This window comes from Camelus bactrianus, chromosome 1, assembly GCF_048773025.1.
Source record: "Camelus bactrianus isolate YW-2024 breed Bactrian camel chromosome 1, ASM4877302v1, whole genome shotgun sequence".
Classification (NCBI taxonomy): Eukaryota; Metazoa; Chordata; class Mammalia; order Artiodactyla; family Camelidae; genus Camelus; species Camelus bactrianus.
This window is the reverse complement of record NC_133539.1, coordinates 45,598,429-45,622,752: the sequence shown is the minus strand read 5'-3', so window position 1 is coordinate 45,622,752 and position 24,324 is coordinate 45,598,429. Positions and strand designations below refer to the sequence as shown.

The 24,324-nt window shown below is 36.2% G+C and overlaps 1 long non-coding RNA gene across 1 annotated transcript in view; it reads left to right on the top strand.

Moving 5' to 3' along the window:
- LOC105080143 (uncharacterized) overlaps positions 1–24,324 on the top strand; it is a 565,054-nt gene that overhangs the window by 283,984 nt on the left and 256,746 nt on the right. The window contains exons 3-5 of the long non-coding RNA XR_012506674.1: positions 4,340–4,484; positions 22,171–22,257; positions 22,919–23,126. This is a non-coding gene — a long non-coding RNA (uncharacterized LOC105080143). The remainder of the gene's footprint in view (positions 1–4,339; positions 4,485–22,170; positions 22,258–22,918; positions 23,127–24,324) is intronic.

Genomic DNA, 24,324 nt, shown 5'->3' with positions numbered 1-24,324 from the left:
GAGAGGTGATGCCCCAGGAGCAGCTCACAATAAATGAGGGCTTGAGGTCTGTGGATAGACGCCCAGCTTCAGGCCCTTTGCGTCCTGGAGTTTTGACATATGCTCGCTTTGGTTTCTCAGAGGCCCCTCGTGACACTCAACCGAAGTTGCTCATAGTGGTAATCTTGTCGTTAACACACACTTTCTTTACTAAAATTTTTTATTAAAGTACAGTCATTTTACAATGTAGTGTCAATTTCTGGTGTACAGCATAATGTTTTAGCCATACATATACATACATATATTCCTCTTTATACTCTTTTCCATTATAGGCTACTACAAGATATTGAATATAGTTCCCTGTGCTATACAGTATAAACTTGTTGTTTATCTATTTTACATATATTAGTTAGTATCTGCAAATATTGAACTCTCAATTTATCCTTTCCCACCCCCTCCCTCCTGGTAATCATAAGTTTGTTTTCTATGTCTGAATCTGTTTCTAAGTAAGTTCATTTATAGGTTTTTGTTTGTTTGTTTTGTTTTTTAGATTCCACATATAAGTGATACCGTATAGTATTTTTGTTTCTCTTTCTGGGTTACTTTGCTTAGAATGATGATCTCCAGGTCCATCCATGTAGCAGCAAATTACATTATTTTATTCTTTTTTGTTGGCTGAGTAGTTATTCCATTGTATAAATATACCACAACTTCTTCATCCAGTCATCTGTCAATGGACATTTAGGTTGTTTCCATGTCTTGGCTATTGTAAACAGTGCTGCTGTAAACATTGGGGTGCATGCATTTTTTTCAATATACAGTTCCCTCCAGTTAAATGCCCAGGAATGGGATTGCTGGATCACATGGGAACTCTATTTTTAGTTTTTTAAGGACTGTCCATACTGTTTTCCATAATGATTGCACTAACCTACATTCCCACCAGCAGTGTAGGAGGATTCCCTTTTCTCCACACCCTCTCCAGCATTTGTCATTTGTAGACTTTTGAATGATGGCCATTCTGACTGGTATGGGGTGGTATCTCATTGTAGTTTTGATTTGCAATTCTCTGATAATTAGTGATGTTGAGCATTTTTTTCATGTGCTTACTAGCCATTGACACACACTTTCTGATTCTCCTCCCTCCCTTCTCTGACTTACTTCCCCCTCCCTCACTGTGCTCTGTGATATCACCTCCCAAATAAACTCCTAGCACTTGTCTCAGGGTCTGATTTTTTGTCTTCCTGATATAAATGTTCACCTAATCTTATTTTTTTTTTAAGCCAGCAGTGTCACTATTCTGGAGACACAAGATTGAGGGAAGAGGAAAGTCTCTGATTGCATTTATGAGGAGCTAAAACCATCTAAATTTTTACCATAGTGGCCATGGCCTGCTCTAGTGATTGCTTCTTCCCTTTTACTTGTATGTCTTCTATGATTTGAGACCCTCTCTCCCGGCATGGGCACAAGTAATATATGAATGAAAATCATTTGTTAAGCTGTAAGAAGGAGTGGTTTCTTTGAGATAGTTATTCTGATGGATTGTAATCCTTCCTTCCTGTTAACTATACATTCCTTGGGTTTTTTATGACTATTTTAAACAATTGCCTGTGGAAATGGGGCTTAAAATACCGAAATTCTGTGGTCCACAAAGCTTATTATCACTTGCCCTTATTTTTCCTCTGCCCAGTCCACCCCAGTGTTCCAGCTTCCGTGAGATTAGGGACCTTGTTTGTTTTGTTTGTTGCTCTATCACTAATAAAATAACAGCAGAAGTGCCTGGAAAACAGTAAATTTTTCATAAGTATTTTTTGAATGAATCAACTTAACCAATTGAATTACTTGATAGCCTTACAAACTTGGACAAATTGCTTAACCTCTCTTTGCCTCAATTTTCTCATATGTAAAATGGAGATAATGAAAGTCCCTCTCTTAAATGATTAATTTTGAGGTTTGAATGACATTTTATATGCAATACACTCAATGTAATTCCTGACACATAATAAGTGCTAAGAAGCATAGCTTTTATTATTATTAATGCTGTTAATGTAATATATATGTATTGAGGAATGACTTAACAGATTTTATTAGATGGGATTACAGCCGTGAAATATTACACACAAAGTCACTATGCTCATGAAATTGTAGTAAAGTAAATTTGTCATGATAAATAGACAACACTTATATAAATATTTTAACTTAAGGAAATTCCTTTTTTCTTTTCTATAGATATTGAAGAACTACAAATTATAAATCAGGGGAAAGATTTTTTTTAAAAGCACATCTTAATGACTTCAACAATATGAAGGTAGATTAATTGGGGGAAATATTGAAGACATGGTGAATTCTTAAGAAACTGCTTCAGTATTTCAGGCAACAGATAATAATAGTAGTAAAGTGAATGCATCTGAGAGACTTTTCTAGAGGGGGAAGGACAGAGCTGGTAGATGGCCACTCAGTGAAATGACAGGGGAAATACAGGAAGAACAGGTAGGGAAAGGGACTTGGCATAACTGTGTGTTCCCTAAGATCTACTGAAGAAAAGCATTGCAAAAGAATTGGGAGCCAACAGGAGCTGGAGAAGATGAAATGGTTCTTAAAGCTTTGCAGAAAGTGATAGGGGAACAAGACCTGTCCTTTTTTCTGGAGCAGTGAGTTGGGGAAATCTAGAATTTGGGGGTTAGGATGAGAGGATGAATAAGAACTGGCAATGTGGCTGGACAGAGGGAGATTGTTTATAGAAGTGAAAGAGGAGGTCAGGAATATTTTCTCAGTCTTTCCACAAGGTGGTGTCTCTCCTTATTTAAAGGTTGTTTCTGTCATCACTTCTGTGTTCAGAGTGACTCAGTTTCCGATTCTACCCAGAATGCCTCTCTACAGCTCCCAAAGGGGAGCAAAGAATCTTGGTGTCTCTATTTAGTTAGATAGGCATCACCTTATGCTGGATGAAATATTCTTATTCCATCAAATCAAGGCATGCTTTCCAACCTTTCTGTTTTCTTCTTAATCACTAAATGATAAAGATTATTTCCTTTAACAGAAACATAATACCATCATCACATTTAAAAATATATAAAAATTCTTTAACGTCCTCATATGTAGCCAGTTCAAGTTTTTTGTGCGTGTGTGTGCTTTTCTGACTCATTCATTTCTTATTTTGGCAATGTATCAGCCCTAAATTTTTATTATTTCCAGACTTAGTTCTCTTCTTCCTGCCAAAGTTAAAAAACAAATAAAAAATTGGATTTTCATAAAGGTTCTCCCACTCCTTTGGGGATTTAAACAAAATACCACTAACTCAAATCATCTGAAACAACCAGTTTCTATGATCCTGAAAATGTAAACATGTCAGCAAAATCAAACATGACTCATATATATGTAGCTCAAAGGTATTAAGGTCTAAAATAAACCCTGGGGTGTGCCTGCTTTCTAAGAGAAAAAAGGGCATTGCAAGTTCATGACTAAATGAAAGACTTCAGTAATTTGAATATATTTCCCAGAAGCCAGAGGGCTGAAAAGGTGGCTGTGCAAGATGTGTGCAAACCTCCAGAGTATGAAAATTAAATATTTTAAAGGATAGAAGTTGTTTTTCCACTAAGATAAAACATCCTATGAAAAATACTTACTTTGTGGCAGTTGCTCTGTTAGGAATTTTACCTGTGTGAAACAATCCTCACAGTATTGTACAAAGTAGGGATTATGAAGCCCACATTACAGATTTGTAAAGCAAGGTTGTCTTATGTACTTGTTAGACTTTAAAATGCATGGTCTTCTCATGACTATAACAGACTTTATCTTCTGGTGTCATCAAGGTATGAGGTCACCAGTGTAAAGATGAGGAAAACCAAATTTGAGATATACTTATGTAAACATGATGCTGAGCTGTTGTCAGTGGAGAGAATCTACTCTGTGCACCTCAGTGGCAAGTGTGGTGATGCATGCAATCTTAGAGCAGCTCACCACTTGCTGGAATTTGGTCATCGCTAAGTTTCCTATGCGCATGCATTTAATTAGCACTTTCCCCTTAAATTGATACCCTGTATCCTTCAAAGTTCAGTCAGGAAAACATAGCCCCAGTATGAATTATATGAATGAGGGATTTATGATATTCATAAATGAATGTGTGCAATAACCTAGGGAAGTGAAAGTCTAAAAGGGGGAGTGCTAGGCACCAATCGTTCCATACACAGGTATGAGTCAGAACTGCAGGATTAAGTTGCTATATTTTGCAACTAAAACTGCGTAACACCCAGTTAAATTTGAATTTCAGATAAATAACATAATTTTTAGCATAAGATATCCCATGCAATAGATGAAATATACTTACGCTGAAATTTTTTTCATTGTTTATCTTAAAATACAGGACACCCAGTTAAATTTTTATTTATCTGGCAACATGATAGCAGGAACATCTGAGAAGCCAAGTATGTTCACTTCTGAAGTGGGACTGCAGAGGGGAAATGTGTGAAGAGTCTATGGAAATAGGTACCAGCTCTTTGGCTACACAAGTAAGTATGTGGTGATGAGCCTGGGGCTGCAAAATGTCAACAGGGTCAGGGTCAGGGAGAGGAGCTGGGTAATGAACAAAGGAGAGCAAGGATAACTGGGTACCTCTGTGATGGACAGACATGATGTCTAACTACAACCACCTCTGGGGAATGACAACTTCGTATCTAACTTCTAAATTGCACGGGGACCTCTCTTGGCCACACAGAAGGCAGTTTCTTGTCTTCGTGAAACAGTGTAACTCTGTGTAATATATCTGTCATTTTTGCCTAAAATACACACTCTTATCTAGCTCTCTCACTCTCTCTCAATCTCCTGAGTTAAAGTGCATTTAAAAATGCATGGATTTTAAATATAGCAAGTTAGAAGCATACAGTATGCAGTTTTTTTCTTTTGGATCTGGCTTTTGTCACACAATATCATGTGCTCATCAATGTTGCTGCATGTACCTGTAGTTTATTCCTTTTTATGACTGCATAGTAGTCCATTGTATGAATATATCCATTATGAAAATTGAAATAAGTTTATTGAAAGGGTAACTTTATGCTAACACTTGAATAGAAAACCAGCATTGTTGTCATATGTACAGGTAAGCATGCAAAAAAATTACCATGCAAATGTAATTTAATACTAGTACTTTGTACTTATTTGTCAAGTGCTCTGAAACCCCTCTCATTTCCTTTTTTTCCTAATCTTACTTAGAGTGGTATCAAATATATATAGACACTGTCCAGAGACTCTTCTTTTTAAGTGATCAAAAGTACTGGTGGATAAAAGAAAATTATTTTGATGTCCTAACCTCAAACTATCTAAAATAATTTTACTCACAATCAGTGTTAACTGTCACCACCTCAACTCCTCATGCACATTATGAGAAATATTTACACTAGAATGTGATGTATAAATCATTCGAAATCAGGAAATTGGGATATTGTGAGGTACCTTGTGGCCCATACTCCAAACACAACTCTAGATATCAGCTCTTCCCAATGCTGAGCCTGTGGCAAGCCTAGGAAAGCTTTTAGCAGGGCCTGGAATACTTCTCTTGGCCAGAAGCCTGAATTGACTTAATGATCCAGAGAGGGATAGACTTGGACATGACTTTGGAAAAGCCAATGTGTGTGAGGGTTTATCAAACAAAGGACACTTACTGAATGCTTAAAATCTTGCTCTGTACTGCTCTTAATGCCTGCCTGCCTGCTTCTGTGATCTATCTTCTTGAAGCTGGAAGCCATGTCCTTTCAATCTATGCATCTCCATTGCCTAACAGGGTACATAGCATTTGCAGGATACCTGAATGAATGGCAGTGGCAGTACCAGTACACATCATGAAAACAGAGTATCATGGCACAACCTTGATGAAGTTGGTGGAGCAGAGAGATGGAATGGAGGTGATGGAAATTCAGGTTGCCGGGTTCATACTGGCTTGTAGTGGGACTGCTAGACTTCAAGATGCTGTGTTCTGTTCTGCTCCAGCTGTCTAGGGAATGGATGTTTCTTAGGGTGAAGGTTTTCAGACCTTGCTTGAGTATTTCATCTACCAGTTAGCTGTACCTGAATGGAGTTGCCCAAAGAGACTCATTAGTGACAGGTGTCCTGGGAGAGGAGTTTATGATGCCTGAAGAGGAAAAGCCTCTTATTTGGGGGATAGATGGAGAATAGGGTTTTAAGAAAATGTTCTGTCACCTAGTTAAAAGACACTACATGACCTAACCATGGCCTGAAGAAGACAATAGTGTGTCTAACATTTGATAGAGTTCTTTTATAAATTGGCTGAGGACCCGCATGGGATATAAGTATCCTTGTTCCCAACTGGATGGATAGAGGGATAGATAGATAGATAGATAGATAGATAGATAGATAGATAGATAGACAGACAGATAGACAGACAGACACATAGACAGACAGATAATACATATTATATTAAAATAATAATAAAATCTTAAAATATAACTTTAAGAACATTTTATAGGACTGGTACATTAAGAAGGATTTCTTAAGAAGTATTACTTAGTAGTAAGGTACAAGAATGGTACCCTCAAAGGTTTCTTTCCTGATTCCATGTTGGACAAGAAAAGTGAGACCTAATGACACATTCATGGACTATATCACATTCTGTTTATGCTATTATCAGAGAAATATTTCAAAGATAGGAAAACATAAGGCACATTGTGAAGTAATCTATAAAAGCTCCCAGCATGATATCTGGCTCAGTAAGCAGTCAATAAGTATTAGTGTCTCTTCATCTATTAAAATCTCAGGATTAGGAACTCTTGTGCAGCCTGGAAAATGGAATTGATAACTATCACTGATAAAATAGTTTTACTTTTTAAAAATGCTTAAGACTGATAGAAGAGATACTAAAACTCTTTTTGAACTTTTAACCTAGATTAGATCTATAATAATGAATAAATGGCAGAAATGGTTTCAGTGTAGAATAAACAGTTTTGTAGTGAATGAAGAGGCTGAATTTACCTCATAGTTTCTCCAGAGGAATCATTTTATTCAAGCCATGTGTCCACAAAGGAAGTTTTTCAACCATATTTTGCCATTTGGCATGAAAATTGTTTTCTGACTCTGTATCCTTTGTTTATAAAGCCTGCGTGTTTTGATTTGCCTATAGCAGTGTCTAGCAAATGTTTGCAGGCTGAATGAAAGGAAAATTGAGCAATATGGGAGGCAAAGTGGGCAGGGACGGCTCCCCTTACTTAGCCAGAATCACCGTCAGGAAAAACCTGTGTTGGAAACTTCCCTCAGTATATCAGGGGAAAAAAGTGCTAGTACTTTGAAAAATCACTTTTACAATGTAAGACCAACACTCAGCAAAACCAAGTTGTTGCTGGGTTGCTTTCCCTTGCTCTAAGTGACCTTCCCCCTTCCTCCCAGGCCCTTTATCTGTATTCGTTCCATTTCTCTTGGTCTTGATCCCGTGCCCTGGTCAGTGTAAACTAAACAATGGCTGAGGTGGATTAACCTGTCTGCTGGACCACACCCGTCTCCCTCAGGCTCCTGTTCCCATCAGATCCAATCCCCAGAGCCTAGAGAATTGTCTGGTGTACCTACCAGTCTTCGCTATACTAAATTGAACGTCTTGTCTCCCCAGAGTATTTGCTTTTTATCAGAACTCTTAAACAGGATCAGAATAATACATCATTAATGCAAAACTTCAGGATTTAGGAGAGAGATTTTAATAAGACGTTCTCCCCAGCACTTTTCATGTGCTTTTCACGGAGTTTTGCTGCCTCTGCTTCTGGATGTCATCAACTTATTTTTCTCTTTAAACTTGAAGCCTCATTGCCCCTTTGAAATCATTTCTACCAATTGATTGTACATAGCCTGTTCTGCCAACCTATACTCTTGGCCCTCAAAATATCACAGTCTGGCCATGTTCAGACTGTTCTGGGGGCAGGGATAAGTGCGTGTTCTAGAGCATTTCCCATGGGGAAACCCAGCTTGCTAGGAAGTGGAGAAATGCAGCTTGCTGGGGAATGAGCCCATCAGACTCCACAGGATGCGTGTACTTTGGGATAAATAAATCTTGATAAATTGGTTCCATCTGAAGCCTTCTTTCTCAGAGTATGAAGAAAATTTACAGTGTTTCTCTTAAATAAATGAATGACTGGTGGACAGGGAATAAATAGCAATTTTGAATTACCCTTAAAGATCATAAAAGTATTAACTCAATATCTTACTGTATATTTATAATCTATGAAATGTTTGCATTTTTCCCCATGTGGCTTTTTAAACTGGGATATTTATATTTACATCAGACCTTTCATTTGTTCTGCTAATGATGTTTGTTCAAACTTGATGGTCTTGAAAATGCATGACTAACCATGGTGTTGCACTATCATTCTTTCAGTTGCCAGTGGTTAAAAAAAATCAGCACTGGCTTAAGCAGAAAGAGGATGTATGGATGGTTTCATGTAACTGAAAATTTCTGGCAAGGATAGAAAGAGATGGGTGTGGGAGAGAGAATTGCCCTGAAGACAGAAAGTGTGTCTCTTATTCTCCATTTTCCCCAGTTTATTCCAAGATTTTGGTACAAGGCTAGGCCCAGAGTACATATTCAACACATATAAATTGAACTGATGTTAAATTAATATCTGATTCGGTTCTCACAGTACCAGTTTTTCAGTTTACTATTTTGTTCGATTATTTTAATTCTGCCAAGACATTTTAAATTTTTTTTCAACTTTTATTTATCTAACTCTAATTTCATTTAACTTCTCTTTGCATGTTATTGTTATCTTTGTATCACAGCTTCTTATGTTATAGATTCATGCTTCTCTTTTAGAGTGACTATATCTGTTAGTATCACATTAGGTAATCGTAAGCTTTCTAATGTGTTGTCTCATGAGACGAAAGGGGTGAGGGAAGGGACAGTGGAGCAGGAGAAGAAAGCATTGAGGGTTTATGATGGTTTTACATGCTGTATGTGTATTGGCATCTTCAGTCCTAAGAGCAAATGCTTGAGGTAGAATAATTATCCCCATTTTACAGATGAGAAAACTGAGGCATAGAATAGTAAGTTATTTGCCCAAGTTTTCAGAGTAGGAGTGGAGGAGCCATATCAGGAAATCATTCATGTTAGTAAATTGTTGATTGGTTGGTTGCTTGGTTTTGGAGCTGAGGGAATAACCTATCCTGTCTTCCAAGGTGCAGTTTTCCTTCAGAGCTTCTATTTTAATCATTGGTGGGGTTTTAAATATTGACTTTTTCTTTTCTCTATTAAGGAGAAGTGTATTCAAACTAAGCACATTTTGCAGATGGATATTTGAGTACTGGTTAAAACCCCTTCTCCGGTAGATAGCTTGAGAAGAAGTTAGTGCGCATGTTTCCTGACTGAACCTGCGTATGTAGCAGGTATGTCGCTAGCAAGCCTCATGTTCGTAGTGGGACTTTTCCTTATCCTACTAGCTATTCCTCTTAACATGCTGTGTAGGAGAGTGTATGAAAAATTGCACTCATTGCCTTTGGCAGTAAGTGCTTGTGCAGTTTTCCATTGGAGTAGACCCTGGCTCCCTGGGCAAGAGCTGCACATTAGTAAGAAGCCTGCTGTGTGTCCTCATGTTCCTTCCATGGGAGGGCGTCATGTCTCATGGAGAAAACTTGGAAGGAAAACCACTTCCCACCCTTCATCTAGCCCCTCCTAACTTAAATTTACTAGAAATCCCTCTTAACATACCAGTAATACATTGTATGTTCATCTTAATATTTAGATTTTGTGAATCTTTTTCTGGATCTCAGATAATTTTTTGGAAATTTATAAGGCTATTAGCCAGAAACCATTTTAAACCAACTTATGCGTCAGGTTCATTGATTTTTCTAACTTAACTGTCAGAGGGTGATCTATATTTCCCTTTCTTATAAGTTATTGGTGGGAGAGAGGAAATTCGTTTTTCTCTCTTGAACTCTAGCATTATTATTTTACAAACAATTCAATAATATAAAAATTAAGTAAATAGGAGGAAAAGGTTTTAACAAATGATAAAAACATCTAAGTATAAGCTATGATATTCATATTTAAAATCAATCAATGTCACTCACTACTTATTTTAAATTTAATATTGTTTCTACTTTAAAGTTAACATTTATTTATGTAATGATTTACTTTGCTTCCAGGAATTGAGACATGGAAGGGCCTCAAAGGATTCATAAAATTCATAAATTCAGCAAACGTAGGTACTGACTGAAAAACAGTTGTAGTGCTCTGGGATTCTGAGGTCAGAGTACTAGGGCCTGAAGTCACAGTACTAGAACTGTGCTCCTCCATAAACTGTTTTTCTGCAAATAAATCACTTGTTCCATTAAGCCTCAGTCGTCTCTTCTTTAGAATGGGAACAATAAAATATTTTATAAGATCTATAAAATTACATAGAGATAAGAGAGTATAGATAGAAATAAGATTCCAGATTTATAGATAAGAAATGATCTTGAATAATATCTAGGGAAATGATTTGAAGTAACAAATACTATAGAAATGTAGGAATTATCCTTATTAATCATTATGAAATACTTATTTTGTTTTCTGTTGCAAGCTATTTTAAATAATATTGTTTAGAGATAACTCAGGTGCTCAATTTTTAACAACTATTCTCAAAGAAAATGTCACCATTAGTTTTAAGGATGTCAATTCCCCATCTTACTTTTGAACTTTCACATGCAGATTAAAAATAGAAGTAGTTCAAAATATGTCACTTCACATCTCTTTTTTCCATTTGACCAAAGTCAGGGTCTATACTTTGGTATTTTTGTTTTCCAGTAAGAAGAGTCTACTTTCATGACCAAGTTATAAACTATAATTTGAGCAGTTTCATCTCTTCTTAAAGACAAAACTGCACAGTAAAGTTTTGTTCATTTTTTCCCTGTTAATTTAATAGCCTTTCTTTAAAATGATATTTTAAAGAAGATCTTAACCTATTTGAATATAGCCTAATATTCTATTACATAAAATCTAAGATTTAAAAATTCTCTGGAGAATACTCTCCATTTCTCCATTTAACTCTCATCTCCCGCTGATGTCATCGTCCATGTCAGCCAGGATGGCTTGTTTGTCAACAAGTTTCACACATTCAAATTTCTAAATCAACTCACCTGTCATTTCTTATGAACAAATGCTCTCTCTCCCTTTTCTTACCTAATCTTACTCCTCTGCTAAAAGCCCGTCTACTCTGTAAAGCTCTCCAAGCATAATGACATCTGACTCCAGGTGTTCAGCAGTCCACTTCTACCAGCTTTCCCAAGAGAATGTATTTGAATTTTTCATATTTCACTGCAATATTAGCCGGTACTTTTACATACTGACATATGCATAACTGGTCAGATCTCAACTATGCATTGTTTTTCAAGAAACTTCTGAGTGAAATCACTGATTGATTAATTTTAGCAGGTCATCTTTTCACTTTGTCACCTTTGAGCCTATTATTTCTTTTTTTTTTAACATTTTTTATTGATTTATAATCATTTTACAATGTTGTGTCAAATTCCAGTGTAGAGCACAATTTTTCAGTTATACATGAACATATATATATTCATTGTCACCTTTTTTTCTCTGTGAGCTACCATAAGATCTTGTGTATATTTCCCTGTGCTGTACAGTATAATCTTGTTTATCTACTCTACAATTTTGAAATCCCAGTCTATCCCTTCCCACCCTCCGCCCCCTTGGCAACCACAAGTTTGTATTCTATGTCTATGAGTCTGTTTCTGTTTTGTATTTTTGCTTTTTGTTTTTTTTTTTCTTTTTCTTTTTCTTTTTAGATTCCACATATGAGTGATCTCATATGGTATTTGTCTTCCACTTTCTGGCTTACTTCACTTAGAATGACATTCTCCAGGAGCATCCATGTTGCAGCAAGTGGTGTTATGTTGTCGGTTTTTATGACTGAGTAGTATTCCATTGCATAAATATACCACCTCTTCTGTTGATGGACATTTAGGCTGTTTCCATGACTTGGCTATTGTAAATAGTGGTGCTATGAGCACTGGGGTGCAGGTGTCATCCTGAAGTAGGGTTCCTTCTGGGTATAAGCCCAGGAGTGGGATTCCTGAGCCTATTATTTCATACAAAGAAAAGGCATTTAGTAAATATTCATCTTTTCTTCTGTTATTTCTCCCCTCATTTCATGAGTAAAGAGCCAGACTTTGATCTTTATCCATTACAACACTTGAAAAAAATAATTTATTTTCCTTACCTATTCCCTTACAGCATAGTTATGCTCTAATTTTACAAATGGCTGTTATGTTTATGTGTCCATCTAATGCCTGTAGATAACTCTTTGATGAGGATATAAGGCATCTTTTTATAGATGAGGAAACAGAGGCTTAATTAGTCCATGTAACTTGACTGAAATCACACAACTTGAAGCATGTCAGTAGGTATTCGACCTGGTTCTAGAATGACTGAGAGGCAGATCAGTGGCGGTTTCAGAGCAGGCTCTGAGATTAGGCCGCCACGGTTAGAATTCTGGCTCTTGCACCTATGAGCCGTGTCACATTGAACTGACTGCTTGACTTCTTCTTCCTTATCTGCGGAAAGTTGAGTGTAATAGGACTCACCCCCTAGGACTGATGTTCTGATTCAATCAGTTAGTGTATGTAAAGCGCTTACAACACAGGGGTGCCCCCTCCGGAGTGCTCAGTCAGTATCAGCTGCTGATCTGAGTGAACAGGAAGGATAAGTGAAGGCTGAAGGAATAAGTCCTTCACTCTAATTCGGCTGAGCTTGCTTCATTTAACACAATAAACTATGAAAAAAATGACAAGAAAATACAAAATAGAAGAAACCTACTAGCAAGCAGGAGAACAATTTTATAGGAGTAGGTTAAATTAACAGTAGCTCTGTTATGTCCACTTGCATGACATAAGGCACTAAAAATTATACAATGAATTGTAGGGGCAGGGGATGCTGACGCAGCACCCTCTGAGGATAACACCATTGCCCTGCTGAGGATGATCTGATGGCCTCTCTGACTAAGGATACAATAGGAAAGTCCAGTTCAACTGCCTTTTGAGTACATTTCCTGAGACTTTGTCAAGCTCAACTGCACAGTGACACCTGCTAAGTGTGAGAGTTGTTGACTCTTTCCTTGGGAATAAAGCAGCAACCAGCATGATCTGTAAAATTTGTTGACAACTGGATCTTCGTGTGCCATTGGCCAGCCAAAGGGCTGGTTCTTCTGAAGGACACAAGCAAAGACAAGCAGAATCTCAGAATCTTTATAAAGTGGTTAGAATCTGCTATATTAGCTGTCTACTTTAATGGAAATTCTTATTGTTTTGTGCAAAGGAACTTATTTTAATTAGAATCATACCAGATAACTAAAAAAATTATGTGATAGGTACGATATATATTATCATGGATTGGAACTCCTTAAATAAAATTGAAGGATTCATTTAGGATAAAAATGTTCCCCAATTTATTGAGAAAACAGTCCCTCCAACACAGAAGATACACTAGCTGACAAGATTTACATAGTGGGTTGTTTTTTTTTTCAAGAGAGCCTGACATTGTACAAAAAAAAAAACCCTAAAAATATTTAATGGATTTAAATTTAATAGTTTTAAGTCACTGTGTTATAAGCAGACAATTCTGGATTTCTGTTGTAGGGAAGACTGTCATAATCATACAATGATAATGATTTATCCACATTTGGCAAAGTGCTCATCAATAATATATAGAAATTAAATTAAGTATAAGATATTAGATAAATACTTTAAGGACTATTACCCATTCATTTCTCTTGTTTTATTTTCCAAGTCCTATTCCTGTATCATTTTAGATAACCAGAAGATATATCTAGACTTTCTTAGCTAAGCTCACAGTCCATTGTTCTTACAATTTTTCTTGGCTTTTAGTAAGACTTACAAGAAACAGTTAAAAGATGGATACATGTTCTTCTGCTGAAAAAATATGTTAAATTTTCCTTAGTATGGAAGTTTCTAAGAAAACATTTTTATTCTGTAGAACTTGGCATTTCTGTTTATCTTACAGTGAGAAACATGTAAACCCATGTGGTTTCATTTTTACTTTGATTCCCCCATGTTCAAAATAAAATTGAGTGTTCAAATATAGTAATTATTGCATCTAAGTTCTTGGAAGAATTCTTTCTCTTTCTGTCTACTGCCCTCATTTAATTTTACAAGTACAATGGCCTGAGTGTCATGATATTTAATAAGGGTTTGTTTTTAAAGCAATAGAAAAAGAAATGATAATAACATAATATGATAGAGGTGTTAACTAATGCTATAGTGGTAATCATATTGCAATATGTAAATGTATCAAATCAACATGTACATCTTAATTACACAATATGCTATGTTAATTCTATCTCAACTTTTAAAAAATTAAAAATGAAAACCAATAAATTTGTAAATCATCTAAGATCATTTGTGTAGTTGACATGGTGAAAATTAAAAATAAACAAATAAATAGTAATAAAAAATTTTAATTCTAAGACCATAGGCTACAGATACCAAGAGAACCAAGAATACACTCGATTTGTGATAAATGTGATTAGAGAAACTGAGTAAGCACTGCCAAGCAATTGATATTCAGAGATTGAATGCAAATATTAGTGAACCAATAGGACTTGATTTTGTAAGAGAACAATAGGACTAGTAATTACCATGGAAATGTATAAAAATGGTTGTAATGAGATTATTGATTTTTTTACTTTCTCCAAACACGTTTGTAGATTTCAATATCCCTTGAGTGATTTTTCCCTCTTTAAATCTACACCCAAAACTTACCATGAGGAAAGACTAGGCAGTAAAACCAATTCTTTGCCCCGAAGAATGCTTCTTAGTAAAATGGAAAACTTGTTACTAGATGGCTCCATCAATATGTGTCTTATGATAGCCTATGTTATCCCAGCTTTAAAGTCAATATTAATTTAGAGCATCCAAAAAAATTGCTGCTGTTTTTTAAGAACAAAATAATAGCATTACTGAACTTTTGTAACTTTAATAACACATTATAATACAACTTCACACTTATAAAGTCACATTGTGTTCAACTTCAAAATAATAAATCACATCAAAATATGAATATCATTTACTCCTTACAAATGAAAAGATGTGATTTATAATGTCATGCTTTGAATGTAAGGGCAGGATACCTTTATCAATCATCTAAATAAGCTACATTATTTAAGAGCTTTTTGAAGGCAAATACTTTGAAAACATTTTGCTATTTGGCTTTCCTAAACAATGAAAACTTCGTACACTATCTCAACTACCCATACATCCATATTTTGGCATAACAGGCTTTGTCTATTGATTGCTTGATATTTGGAGGTATATGCCTCATAATAATTCTCATTTTGACAGCATACTGAAAACGTCAGGAAAAAAACAGAAGACTAGTGAGCCTAGGAATAAATCATACTAAACGGTTAAGTCTTATAAGCTTCCCAGGCTTTCACATGCTAGGTCATTGGGTCATTTATATCTGGAAACAGAAAACTATTTGTCCTGTGGACAAAATCTGATACACCACCTGCTTTTGTAAATAAAGTTTTGTTGGAACATTGCTGTGCCCATTTTGTGACATTATCATCTGTGGCTGCTTTCTCATTACAACGGCAGAGTTGAGTAGCTGTGGCAGAGACTTACGGCCCTCAGAGTTTAAACTATTCACTGTCCTTCCTTTTACAGAAAGTGTTCACTGATGTAGAGCATCTTGGGAATGGAGCCTTCATTTTTTTTCAGTGATAGTTGCTTTAGGAAATTTTTTCTTAGATTCCAGGAACAGAATAAAGCAGTCATTGCCTTTCTGTTTAATAAACATATTTTGGACAAGAAGATAGCATATTACAGTCCTAGATATTAGGGTGGTAACTCTGGTTCCTGACCACTTTTTATTATGTACCCGACACTATACCAAGACTTTTACGTGGATTAATTCTCACATCATTGCTTAGAGGTTGTTGTTCTCAGGTAAAATTATTGTATTAATGGCCCCAAGTAATAGCCTCCCTTTGTGCTGTAACTTTGTAGTTTCCCTCCATTTTGACTCTGGGATAATCCTGTGAATTTCTTTAGCAGAGTAACACTAGCTAATTCTGAGCCTAGTCTTCACAATCTTAAAGCCCTGCCATTGATATGAGGACTAATCCAGGTTAAGAGACCATGTACAACAGAGCTGAATAACCCAACTAAAGCTATCCTAGACCAGCCAATCCTCAACTAACCTACCAGCTGAGAGCACCTGCCTGAATAAGTCATGCTGAGATCACTCAAGTCCAGCCCAGAACATCAGATCAGCCCAGATAACCCATAGAGCCATGTGAAATAACAAATGATTATGCTACTAAGTTTTTAGATGATTTGTTACACAGCAAGGACCTACTGATGCAGTATTATTTTATATCCAACCTTCCATACAAGTAAATTGAGGCAGCATTGGTTAACTAGTTTGGTTAAGAATGAACAGATAATTAATGGAGAAGGCAGGATTAGTAACCAGTAATCAAACTCCAGAGACTTTAAAAACCATTAAGATCAGGGTAAAGGAAACTATATCTGAAATGAGTGGGTGTAAGGACTCCTTCCTATTTCTTACTGGTGAAATGTGGTTGGAGGAGATTAGACAGATCCTATTACCACCTCATCTGTGAGAGTCAGTAGTGCAGGGACTAGTCAAGTAATAGCATTGTCTGACTGAGAGGCTGACGGATAAAGCAATATGTTCCATCCTTGCTGTAGTAATAAAACTCCTGAAACGGTCCGTAAAGCTCAGTAGCCAAAGGGGAAAAGTAGATGAGCCACATGGAGATGCAGCAACCGTCCCAGAGAGGAGCTGGAGCTAATAAATCAGAGGTGGACACTTGGTGCTGAGAAACTTACACTGACAGAAGTTTGCTAAGCAGAAATTCGCCAATAAATTTCATATTTTGAGTAAAAACATATACCTTATTATACTCAATGTGAAATAATAGGCAGGAAACAGTACAGAAAGATTCCCTTACTGTTTTCTTTATGATTGCCAGAGCATCTTTTCATTGCCTATGTGAAGTGAACTTTTCTTTGTTTTTTTGTTTGTGTGTGTGTCTGTTTTTTGTATATTGGGAATTCTGTGGGAAGTGAGTATGATGGTAGAGAATGTAAAGCAAGGTCCAAACTGCAGAAATGGAAGGAGAAAAGAAACCCTGCCCCACAAAATACCATGAAAATTTCCCCAGTCATAAACAAGGCTAAAGAGACACATGTGACCTACCTCCTAGGTGGAACCAAACAATGAATCTTGCACAGTGTAGTCACTTCCTTTGTGGATTTAATAGGAAATTAAAACCTAGACTTTGTTTCACATGTAACAGTATCTGATGACAAGAGCTAAGCAATTTTTCTAATAGTGAAAAACAAAATAAAACAAAACTGGAGGCACTTTAAATGTCCACTGAGTAAATATTGAATAAATAAAAATTGTGATATTTGTGCAATGGAATAATATTCAGCAGTGAAAATAAAGTAACTCTATCATCTAAGTGAATGGGCACAAATTATATTAAATAAACAAAGTAGATGGCAAAGTGTATGATTTCATTCATTAAAAAAATTAATAAACATAAAATTAAATACTGTTGCTTAGGGATACAGACAGGGGATAAAACTCAAAAAAGGAATGGCCTACCTCTGGATGTGAAATAAAGGAGTTGCTATTTGGGAGAGTTGCTTGGTGCCTCAAAAGCAGTGATAATTAGTTCCTATTGGGAGAAAAATATACCCATGTTCATTTAAAAATACTATATATGCCTTACGTATAAGCTACATGTAGTGTAGATTCAACATGTAATAACTGTAAGATAGTGTCTTCTCAGGACTGATTAGTACATTTGTTTCCATAATAAACTACAACTTTCCTTGGTTCACATTGCCTTCATATGAAATGGTGTCACTGACATTCTTATGTGAGTGACAGTGGAATTGGGACTCTTCATCCATTTTCAGAAATTACCTGTAAAACAATCTTTGGTCCACAAACACTGAACTGAAGGTATGCCAAGATATGAGTCCATTTTGATGCCTGCATGTCAAGCACATCATAATAATTTAGTTTTCTTTGAGACATCTTGAAAATGAAAGTGATGGAATATTGAATTAAAAATAGCAAAGAACATGAGACAGTCCGTTAGTAGGTTCAGTGTGCGTGAAAGAAATGGAAAGGCTTCCAGTAATATAGCTGGGCTTTACATCGTAATAAACGCATGACAAGGGTCTCTTTGTTGCCTCCAGAAACTACAAAACTCTATCGCCCTGGGCAGGGTGGGTCCTGCTCTGAGAGCCGCTGGGCGGTGACAGGAATAGCTGCATAAATGATGAAGATTGTGCTTGCTCCCAAACTGCTGAGGACACTAGATATTGATTATATTTTCTTGCCTCCATGGCAAATCCCGCCCCCTCCTTTTTTTCCTGTGTCTTTTTTGGTCCTTATTGTTCCTCTCTCAAAAGCATGAAGAAAAGATCACATACACACACTCCTATACATGAAGAAACTCTGCAGAAGTGCTGGCACACTCAGAGAGGAGCACAGGTCTTTTCCGGCACTGGAAGTTGAGCCAGGCTGCTGGACAAATCTGATAGAAAAGCATTCCCTCTCACAATGCAGTTCTTACAGAATTTGTGACAGCTGTCTAGAGTAGCCAAGTGTCTGAGAGGAGAGAAGTTTTCTCTAATAAGAAAGATTCATTTATTGTTACCAAATGGTAAAGGGAGATGGGAGGGATTAATTAGGAGCTTGGGATTAACAGATACACGCTACTTTATATAGAATAAACACCAAAGTCCCAATGTATAGCACAGGGAACTATATTCAGTATCTTATAATAACCTGTAATAAAAAAGAATCTGAAAAAGATATATAAATAACTTAATCACTTTGCTGTACATCAGGAACTAGCACAGCATTGTAGATCAAGTATACTTCTCAATAAATAAATGGAAAGAAAGGAAGGAAGGAGAGAGAGAAAGAAAAAGAAGGAAAAAAAGAAAAAGAAAAGGCTTAGGGACAGGCTTCTAAGATCCCCAAGCATTCCACACTATCTCAAAACTCCTTCCAACTTCAATTTTGAAATCAGAAGGTGCAGGAAAAAAAGGTACTTTGGAGGGCAGAAGGGTAGTTTATGATGTTTCTCTTTTGATGGATTACCTGCTCTCTGGTACAGCAACTGAGAGAGACTGCAAGGTTACGGGGAACATAAAGTGAAGAAGAGCAGTGGCATTTCCTGAATTCTACACAGGTCCTGCAGCTTTGATACATGACTGCCCTGCACAAAGCCATCAATTCTCTGTGCAGCACCACACAGAGTAGAATATGTAATTTGTATGATTATAGTTATCATTATTACATCAAGCTGAACAACATTTTCAGCTCTGTGAACTAGAGGGGAGGGTGTTGGATTCAGACTGACAAAGAAAGAGTGCAAAGAAAGAAGAGAGTTTTAGAAATTCCTTTTATTCTCTTTTCTGCTGGTTTCCAATTCTTGACAATGGAGTGTATACCTGGGCTGTAATCTGATAGATTCTGATTATGGCAAGTGGGCCAAGGAATCCGCATTTTATAAGTACTCCCAGGTGATGCTTAGGAAATATTTAAATGATGCAAGACTGAATACATTATGAGATTTAATCCCTCAAAATCATCTATCTCTTTACTCTAAGCCTGATGTATATTGGTTAAACTATTGGATTTTGTTAGATTATTGGATACAAGTTCCTTGAGTGACAGGACTATTTGGTTCTCCTGCCCCTAGAAAAGTGCTCAACATGAAGGAGGCATCAATCAATAAGTACAAATTTATTGCATGGGGCTATGCATACTCTGAGTCAACGTTATTGCTATACTTTAGTTGCTCTTGGACATTAGCTTCTCTATGTGGCATCAATTTTGGGAGCTGGAAGTACAAGATTTTCCTGTAATGTCATGAGAAATGTATAAAGGAGGCTCATCGTTTGTTCCACAATCTTAGATTGCGATTTAAGAAAATGTAGTGTAGATTTATTTAAGGGTGCATCTCCTAGAAGTAAAATTAGGCCCCTGCTTCTCTCCTTAGAGCATGGATCCCATTGACAGCAGCTTTATGGGCGTTATCTTTCTTAGTAACAAGGGCTAAATTTTGATTTTAGATACGAGTTTTAGACAGATCAAAAGAATATGTCCTCTGTGCATTTCTGGAATTTCCTGTTCTACAAGAAGAATTAATATTATTAATAAAATGGAGGTTGCAATTAAATTTTGGAAAACAAGTCTCTGAATTGGTAAAAGTCAAGGAATGTTGCAAACATTTCAACTTTTGGATTTGAACTGAATCAGTTAAAGCTGGCCATCTTCAACATGGGACTAGGCCTTCCTAAGCTGCTGACTCTTGCATATCAGCATGTCATGTCTTTTTAAAATGTTTCCCAGTAACATTTGGGAGTCCTATTGAGGACTCCATAGGGAGTATAGGAGATGTATATAATGAATAATGTCAACAAGAAGAAAAACTTACATCATTATGTCATTTGAGAACATCTACTATACAATATTTTGAAAATTCAAATGAAACAAACCTCTGAAAGCATTATAATGTTAGGTCACTTGAAAACAGATCATTTCAACTTGCTTTGCTGGATAAATGAATGGAGATGAATTAATTTCAAAGAGTGAATTTTCTTATTTAGGAAGATGAATTCAAAGGTCAAAACCGAACTGGAATATTAAAATTATGGAAATATTAGTAATATCTACTATGAGCTTAAATGAACATCCAGACAATCCATAGCATAGTCAGTTATGTAAAAGTTGAAAGCTGTGGCCACCGTGCAAGATGTGATATCATGTAAATTTTATTTTTCAAAATTTGTTGTATATATTATATGTATATGAAGTTGTAATTGATGTGTATGATTATGCGTCAAAGAAAAGATATAGGGCCTTGAGCTTCATACAAAATGACATTTTGATTGGTTCTAACATTAGGTGGAGACATTAGGGAAGATGAATAAGGTTTAGCTCCACTAACGACTAGATTTGAATGACATGCTAGAGAAGATCACTAACATTTCTGTTTAAATTATTTTGTTTTTGTCTTTTGCTGTTTTGTTGGTTTACCTGTTTGTTTTCTTAGTCTACTTCCTGAAAAAGTGCTGTTATTACTTCTAGTATGAGGAGACCAGGCTACTCCCAGTGAGAAAATCTGAAATGTGTGTTCTTCTTTGTGAATGATCAAACCTAACATTGTGCTAAACAGTCAATGACTCTTTGAAGGTGCTTTGCTCAGTATGTTTCTTAGCAAAAGTTGAAATTGTTTCAGTCCATGGAGTAAGTTAGTTTAAATTGTTTCTCAGGAAATGAAGATAGCTTCTTTTTATACAGTCTGTAACAGCAGTTGTCTCTTGATGGGTGAAATTGTAGCTGCATTTTGTTTTCCTTCCTTTACATTTTTACATTTTACACACATGTGCACACTTGCACATACATATTTCCTTATAATGAATGTTATACTTCCTTTTTAAAAGAAAATAACATTTTTTTAAAAAAAGAATGAAAAATAGTCTCATTATACAGAATTAAAGGATAAAATTGCTTTTGTCAAAACAGTATTCTATCTAGATAATGCTGTGACTGTTCTTGGCAACTTTTATTGAAATAAAAGTTTATTCGTGTGTTTAAAAAATGGTTATTTAGCTCTTATCAAGTGCCAGGCACTGGTCCCAGGTGCTAGGATGTAGCAACAAATGAAGGGAAGCTCCTGATATGGAGCTCATATCCTTGTGGATGATAGACAATAAATTATGTAATATATCTGGTGATGACAAATACTACGAAAAAAATAAACAGGGTGAGGGGAAGGGAGTTATGCAAAAACTGCTTCTTTGTTAGGCTGGGCAGGGAGTCATGAATGTATCTGAATAAATAGGGGCATTCCAGTAGAAACCTGATTGAAGCAGGTGAGCCAAGCAAATATCTCTGGGAGGAACTTCAAAGGCAGAGTCACTGAGTGCAAGTAGCCTTGGCGTTTTCAACATCAGGGAGGCAGGGTGGATGGGGTGGACTTTGAGAAGGAAAGTAGTGCAGAACATAAAATCCAGCTGGTTAGTAGAAAATCAGATTATATGGAGTTTTAAAGACCATAATGTTTTGAGTAAGATGAAAAGTTGCTGGAGGTTTTGAGCAGAGATGATGTTCTGTTTCCTAATTAACAGGATCATGCTGGCCACCGTGTGGACAATAGACAATAGCAGGAAAGAAGTGAAAGCCAAAAAGCCAGGTGGAACCAATGAACCGTTCAGGTGAGGCGTGGTCTCACTTTCCAAGTTTCTTGGGTATGGAGAAGTCCTCAACTTTTCTGAATGTTTTGTATCTCATGAGATTTCTTCTGTGGCCTAAATGGAAGTCTCATTTGGTTACTATCCAAAGAACCTATGAACAAAGCTACCAGCCTTGGCTTGAAATTATCTCCAACTTATGGCCTATAATGAAAAAAAGAATTATAAAATTTGACCAAAAATATTCTTTCAATTTTATTTCCATCATCTTGTATATAAGTCTGCCCTATTGAAGGGACATTTTGAGAGGATACATATTAGCATCTAAATGATTTACCTGAAAGTCTGTTACACCTTTTCAGGTCTAAAACTGATTTTTATTCCTATGAATAAAATGGGGGAGAAGAGAACAAAAGGTCTTAGATTATGAATTTGGAATTGTTGAATCTTATCTCTGCTGGAGGCGATGTTACTCATATACAAGGGTCAAGGGAGTCCAGAAAACTAATGCAGAAATAAGGGCTTAACTCTAAGGAAAATTTACATCTAATTTTGAATCTCTCGTTGGCAGCATTAAAAAAGAGAAATGAAAACAAAGAGTAGAAAAGGGGAGATTAGATAGCAGAGTACATTGTTTACTTGCCTTTGCCTCCTGGATTTTCATTCTTTTCTTTTATCTCCACAGGCCTGAGGAGTTATTGGCACCCATTTCATTTGTCTTTCTCCAGGTTTAAAATTGAGGTGATGAGATGGAGTATTACCTGTGTGCTTCAGAACATTCACGAGTGACATGTGATAGTTGCCTGGGAAACTAAGATGAAATTCTACAGGCCTTTTGAAATGCTTTACATTTGAGAATAAAGCTCAGCTGAAGTTTAAGCAGCATACTGACAGTGAGTATTGATCTCTCATATTATCTGTTAGGATATTTGAGCCGTAGATAACAGAAAACCCCCGACTCAAAGTGGTTTAACCAAGAAAGAAATGTCTTATCTAATATATCTAGAAGTCCAGAGGTAGAATGGGCTCCAAATGTGTTGTAATGAGAAGCCTAATATAATCAAAGATCCAAGTCCTTTTCTTATTTCTCTTCTTTGTACTCAGCTACCTTCTGAGGCTGGTTGTCCTCATGGTTTCAAGATGGCTGAGCATGACAATCTGAGCACCGTTAAGTTTTATTTACTGCTAGTAGGAAAGGAAAGGGGAGATTTCTCCCTTGAACCTGGAAAACATTCTTTTCTTTAATCTGATTGAGAAAAATTAATTCACATGTCCACATCTAGACTAAGGAATGCCATTATCTAATTGGCTCAAACAAATCAAAATCCCCCTTGAGGACTAGCTATATTGTGAATCTCTGAACTAAAAGGGCTTCTACTAGGAAGAAAACAAGAGGGAATTGGGAATTAGCTGTCATATATATTACACAATGGGGAGACAACGCTTAACAACAGACATTACACTGGAAAAACTTTCAAAGAATGGGGTCTGCCCCCAAGTTTTGTTATCCTAGTCCTTGTCATCGATCGTGTGGATACGTATCTCCCTCACTCAAGATAAAAAGAGAAGGAGAAGGCGTTCTGGTGAGTCCAGTGTTTGTCCTTTCTGCAGTATTTTGAAGCACTCCATTAAAGAACTTAGAAATAGTCACTTTGAAACATAAGTGATTCTAAGGCTTCATTGAGTATCCAAGAGTCAAACTCCATGAATATTTGTGATGTTACAATAGTAGTTTATTGCTTATAGTTTCCTGTGTTCTGAATTCTTTAACATACTGGTGGTAATTTATTTCAGCATCTATATTAGCTATACCTGTAGATATTGGTATTAGTAAGCAATAAGACAAGTGTTCTGAGATATTTTCCCTTTCTTTTTGGAATCATGAAATTTTCTTTGTTAAAAAGAATTTTAGCGTATTACAGGCCAACCAAGCAACAACAGATATGTGAAAAACTTGCTTTTTTGAAGTTTATTTATGAAGAATGTATTTATTTTCTGTTGCTGTATAAAAATTGCCATAAGCTTAATGACTTGAAGAAATGCAAATTTATTATCTTAGAGAGTCTGTTGGTCAGAAGTCTGGGCATGGTG